Source organism: Bos taurus, chromosome 9 (genome assembly GCF_002263795.3).
Source record: "Bos taurus isolate L1 Dominette 01449 registration number 42190680 breed Hereford chromosome 9, ARS-UCD2.0, whole genome shotgun sequence".
Classification (NCBI taxonomy): domain Eukaryota; kingdom Metazoa; phylum Chordata; class Mammalia; order Artiodactyla; family Bovidae; genus Bos; species Bos taurus.
In genome coordinates, this window is record NC_037336.1 from 21,967,925 (window position 1) to 21,974,323 (window position 6,399).

The window sequence follows — 6,399 nt, forward strand, 5'->3', positions numbered from 1 at the left end:
ACTGCGGCTATTCATTTCCCCGTCTCCCTCCACTGTCACCTTCTAGGTTCACATCATCACTGTCTCTTGCCTAAACTATCGCAATCACCAATCAAATGTTGTCCTGATTTCCTTCTTGCCCTCCTATAATCCATTCTCAAAGGAGCCTCCAGAGTGGTCTTTCCAAAAAATCTGATCATTGCCTTTCAAAGGCTCTTAAATGTCACTGCCATTTTTAAATCCCTTTAGTAATTTCTCAATCTATTTTTTTAAAGTATTTATTTATTTGGCTATGCCAGGTCTTAGTTACCACACGTGGGATCTAGTTCCCTGACCAGGAATCGAACCTGGGCCCCCTGCATTGGGAGCTCAGAGTCTTAGCCACTGGACCACCAGGGAAGTCCCCCTCTCAGCCTGTTAAGGTGGAAACCTCAACTCTTTATATGAAGGCCCTCCCTCATCTAGCTCAGGCCCACCTCTCCATCATTATCTCATTCCACTTCCTCTGTTCTCTTGTTCAAGAGACAGGCCTTTTTCACATGCTGCACATGGTCAGTTTGGATTTTCTTTCACTGTTGAACTCTTAGATCTCAACAGCCCGTTCTTTGATCATAACCTCTTATCCTTCCTGTTTCCTCCCTCCTACTTCAGTCACTCCTCCTTTTGTTCTCCAGGCCCTGACTCCTTCCCCATCCACAGTGTAGCCATCCCTCCACCTGTGCTTGCTTCCTGCCCAGCCAAGACAACATTGAGAAATTCTACAATCACACATTAGCACCATTGTCTGATCTGACCTTTGGCCTTGGCTCTACCCAACACATTCTTCAACAATCTTCCTCGTGTCTCAAGCCAAATCTTCTTTCATTCCCTTTAAATTGTCATCAATCTTCAATGTCATCCCCTCTCTCATCATCTAGCTTCTTTTAAAAAAAAGATATTTTTATTTATTTGGCTGCACAGGGTCTTAGTTGCTGCATGTGGAATCTAGTTCCCTGACCAAGGATTGACCCCTGAGAAGTCCCACATCTAGCTCTTAAATCACACACACAGAAAGCTCCCTCAGCCTCCTGCCCTTTTACCCACAAAATAAGATTTCTATTTTTAATTGTTTCTATCTTATCTCACAGAAAGATTTTTTTAGTTTGGATGGTGTCTGCTGTAAGTACCAAAGTATTAAAATGAATAGAGTTTAAGCAGGAGGGAAATATAAACCTTCACATAACAAGAAGTCTGAAGTTTCAGGGTAGGTTCAGTAGCTGATGCCATCATGGACCTGTCTCCTTCCCGTCTCTCCACACTGCAGTCCTCATCAGGTTGGCCTTCACCTTTAGGTATCACTTCCTCACTCAACATAGTCCAAAGGCAGAAAGGTTAGTAGTGAGATCTCTTCGTATACCTGTTGACTTGAAAAATATTCACAACCTAAAAGTTGAGATGCTTTATTTGATAGGAGTTTTTAGGACTTCAAGCTTAGGAGGCAGCATCTCAAGTAACCCTGAGAGAACTGCTCTGAGGAGGTGAGGCAGGGAGCCAGGTTCTATAGAAGTTTTAGGTAGGCTGACTGGCAAAAGATTATTGTAAATTAAAGGAAAACCAGATATCTCAAGTTAAAGGATTTAGTGCTTTTCTATGTATAGGAAGATATTCAAGAGTCTGGCTTTGCTGAAATCATCCTTTGTTATGCACCTCAGCTCCCTGGGGCCAGTATCCTGTGTGTTTTCTTATCCTGAGCTTCCGCTCCTCAGGGCTCACCCTAGGGAGTGGCTGCAGTTTCTGATGGCTGCTCGATGGCAGTCCTTCTTTCCTTCCTGAGTTTCCTCGGGGCTCACTGGATCCTGTTGGAGAGTTGCAATTGATGATGGCTATGATATCCTTTGTTTATTGATACGGCAAGCAATGTTCCATTTATCATCTCTTCCATCAAAAGTGGAAATCTTCCCCAGGAGCAACCAGGTATACTGTATCCAAGGTCCATAACTAGCAATGATCACACACACCTATGCTATAAACGTTTATAACTGCTAGCTCTCCATGAAAATGCAAATAATCCCCAGTAATTTACCTTCAGTCAAGACCTTTTTTTCCTTTTAATTCCAGATCTCCACAACTGACCATCTTTTATACACTGACATAGTAAGATCTCCCAAGCATCTCTAAAGCTACTGCCACTGCTTTGCTGGTAAAGCCCATGGCTGACATCAGTTATCCCGATGAGATGGTTTAGAGTCATTTTATATCTTTCCATTTCCTCTACCTGTATTCCAAGGAAAGCCCAGCATTGGGAGTCTCTCCTAAACATCTCCCAAATCCTTACTCAGGGGCAAGGTCCATATTCAAGAACTCATCACCTCTTTCTGCACCATTGCAGTAGCTCCAAGTGTTCTCCATGTCTCTGGATTTTCCTGCACACCTTTAATGTATCCTATCCAACTTTTCTAGAGGTCTTTCTGTTACCTTAAAATTCTTTAGTGGCTCTATATTTTCCAAAGGGTAAACTTGAGCCTTCTCTGATTTATGCATGGACCACCATGATCTGGACTCCAAGAGCCTGTCCTTTCTCATCTTCTATCTCCCCCTCCTTCCCTTCTTATTCTAATCTTACCCTTTCACCATAATGACCTATTTGTGCAAAATACATCATACTGGCTTCTGCTTCCATTCCTTTGCCCATTCTGTTCTTTCAAATGTACTTTCTTTGGTTCTATACCCAGAAAACTCTCCATGGTCCTCATGTTCATGCAGCTGTGTCCAACCCTTTGCAACCCCACGGATTGTGGCCCATCCGGGTCCTCTGTCCATGGGATTTTCCAGGCAAGAATACTGGAGTGGGTTGCCTTTTCCTGCTCCAGGGGATCCTCCCGATCCACGTCTCTTGTTGTCTCCTGCATCAGCAGATGAATTATTTACCATTTGTGCCACCTAGGAAGCCCAGAAAACACTCAGGAAGTCTCTGTGCCACTGTGAAATCTTCTCTGAGTAAATCAGAGAAAATAGTGTTTTCTCCTCTCTTCTGACTGCCTTTTGCATATATCATTATGAACAGAATTCTCATTATATTTTAATTCTTGGTTTGTAAACTTTTTAAGGATAAAGACAGTTTTATCCTTGGACCCTCTCTGCCCAGAATAGTACCTAGCACACAATAAGTATTAAATAAAAACTTTTTGAATAACAAACAAATACCGAATCTCTAGGATAATAATTGGTACTGTTCAAAAGAGAACAGAGGCTGGTTTAGTAAAGCATCACAGTAATGAGTCCCAGATCAAGATCACCAGGCTTGTAAAGATCAGATAATTCTACTCATCTCCTTGTCAGCCAGCCATCAACTTTTTCCCAACAATATGGTAAGATTGGTATAAATATGTCTACTATGCAAAAAATAAATGTCATGGTCTATTGATAATAGAACGTTATATACAGTGGAAAACACATAAAAACATACACTTTTGAGATAAAATCAGATATGCAAGACTTACTAGAAGCTAATTCATCCATTTCCTCTCATCTAAGTTGATATGAGGCCAATTATATTAGATTATATCTTTTATTCCTAATTTTTTACATACCCTGCAACCTTCCAGCACAAAAGTTTTGCATTCTACATTTTTGAACCTTCATCCTGAAGGTATCGCTACTTCTTTACTATTGTGTCTTGCTTTTTGTAACAATCTATTGCTTGGAGAGCAGATTTAGGAAAAAAATATGACTACTATTGGGTTATGTTTTGCTTGAGAGGCAAGGCTAAGATTGGCCCAGATGGTCACTGAATGTGGGTCTGGAGGTTGAGTTTATCCATTTCTGTTGCTATCCATAGTAAATACTGTCACAAATTTCACTGTCAGTGATTTCATGAATGACAGGGTTTGGGCGAGATTTTTTTCTATCTTATAGATGTTTCTTTCTTTGTACCCTAAAACGAATTTTAGGTTATGTTTCCTAAGTAAAATCAGAATCCTTTTGTGTGTAAACGGTAACAGTGACTCAAGATAATTTCCTACAAAGTGATGGATTGACTTTCTCCATAATTTTCTCAAAAAGTACACATCAAAAATCATATAGTTATTAAATTAAGTCTTAATTAAATAGAGAACAAGTCTTTAAATTATTTGGAATTCAGAAAGAATGAAAGTATGGATACATTGATGGAATAAATAAAGAACAAGAGTTGAATCCTGAACATTTCTTTAAAGTATCTTCAGGAATCCTTTAAAAGGTCTTGGATTGATCAGAAATAAAGTAATTGATAGGCTATTTTAAAACTATTGATTGCTGGGTCTTTCCTATTGATTGCTGGTCGTGTGGTTAAGACTTTGCACTCCCAAAGCAGTATTCCCAGGTTCGATTCCTTAGTCAGGGAACTAGATCCCGCATGCTGCAGCTAACACCTGATGTAGCCAAATAAATTTAGGACAAATTATTGATTGCTAACCTACTTAGTGAAAAGTTACTTGCCTCACTAGTTACTATTTTGGCTTACTTTACCTGAGCTGCTGCTGCTGCTAAGTCGCTTCAGTCGTGTCCAACTCTGTGCGACCCCATAGACGCCCACCAGGCTCCCCCATCCCTGGGATTCTCCAGGCAAGAATACTGGAGTGGGTTGCCATTTCCTTCTCCAATGCAGGAAAGTGAAAAGTGAAAGTGAAGTCGCTCAGTCGTGTCCGACCCTCAGTGACCAGATGGACTGCAGCCTACCAGGCTCCTCCATCCATGGGATTTTCCAGGCAAGAGTACTGGAGTGCAGTGCCATTGCCTTCTCCGTTACCTGAGCTAGGGTCACCTAAAAATTGTTTCCATGGCTATTAGAGTTGAAATTAAAATTAAATATATTTTGAAATGTATTTTGAGTCCTTATCAGGAGAGCTTTTAAAATTATAGGCACTTTGAAATGAAATCTTAACAAAATTTTATCATAATCCAGTAGGGACCCTGATGGCTCAGATGGTAAAGAATCCACCTGCAATGTGGGAGACCTGGATTTGATCCGTGGGTCAGGAAGATCCCCCTGAAGAAGGAAATGGCAACCCACTCCAGTATTCTTGCCTGGAATAATGGCAGGCTACAGTCCATGAGGTTGCAAAGAGTTGGACACAACTTAGCGACTAAATACACACACACAAGTGCAATTCTTCAACTTTACCAAGTCCTGTTGTTGCAATTCCCACTTCTTCTCAAGGAACCGGAATATACATCACTCTGCCATCCACTCAGGACTTTATGACTATATCCTTTTGCTTATCTTTGAATCTGAAGTGATATCTCATTGCCGATTGCACTGGCATTTATCAGAGTAGTATGAGATTGAGCAGCTGCATCTTTCAAAAACATGTGTTAAAGTGTACTCATTAAAAAATTGAAAAAAAAAAAAAAAAAAAACTCAGGAAGAGAAAGCTCACCCTATAGGAAAGATTCTTGGGATGGAGGGCCTCTATTGGTATTTGGACCAGGGAAATGGATACAGGGCACAGCAGAAAGAAAGACAGAAATTATTCTATTGGGGGAAGGTGGGATAAAACCCATCAGTTCAGAAGCAGCTCATATGGGGTGCTGTTCTTCAGGAGATGGGGATGTTCACGTGTGACTAATGTTGGAATCCCACGGAGGTTACTGCAGTCCATGGGCAGGCATTTGGATTTCCGAGGGAACTGAAAAATCCTCAGAGCAAATTTAGCCTGTCATCCATCACCCTATTGGACCAGCTGGGTTTCAGAAACGCACTTGCATCCTGCTTTCCAGACCCCACCTCCATAAGAAGTTAATTTGCATTGCACAACCCAGTCTTCTGGCTTCGACAGAAACATTTCATTCTTTAGAAATTACCCCCAAATATTTATAGCTTGACAAAGCTAATTTAAAACACACAAGAAAAGGCATGCCATGCCTGACGGAGTTCTCTGGGCTGCAGCTGCGGGTGTGGCCATGCGTCTTGAAGCCAGCGACGGTCCGCTGGGGCCTCTCTGTTACAAGCCATGCTCTCTCATCATCAGGACCACCACTCAGGTCACCTGGGTCACCTCTTTCTGTCACTTAGGTGACCGTCTGGCGTGCATGCCGCTGTTGCCCATCATGCGTCCTTCAGAAACCTAAACTTTCGAGTTATTTGGTCCTGGAGCAACATCCTGAGCTTGTCTGAAGATCGAGGCATGTCATGTCCCACATCCTGACCCAGCAAAATGTTTTACAATCTGTATCCTCATCCAGGAAAAGCTGAAAACCTAAAGAGTTTGCCCTGAAAAAAATGAAAGCAATTAAATCAAACAATTGGGAAAAGATTGCCTTTGTTCTGCAGAGAAGATTCCACGCGTGCCCCAGGGCCACAGGCAGGAGTCACGGCCAACACTGCAGGCAGCCCCAGAGCTGTCTGGGTCACCTGACCCAGCCACCAGATGTTTCTGCATCTTCTCCTCGGCTCTTCAGTGG

At 41.9% G+C, this 6,399-nt stretch overlaps 1 non-coding gene across 1 annotated transcript; it reads right to left on the reverse strand.

The window, feature by feature from the left end:
- Positions 1–305: 305 nt before the first annotated feature.
- Positions 306–378, reverse strand: TRNAG-CCC (transfer RNA glycine (anticodon CCC)). Its single transcript has one exon. It is a non-coding gene; the product is annotated as a tRNA-Gly (tRNA).
- Between the last annotated feature and the right edge of the window lie 6,021 nt (positions 379–6,399).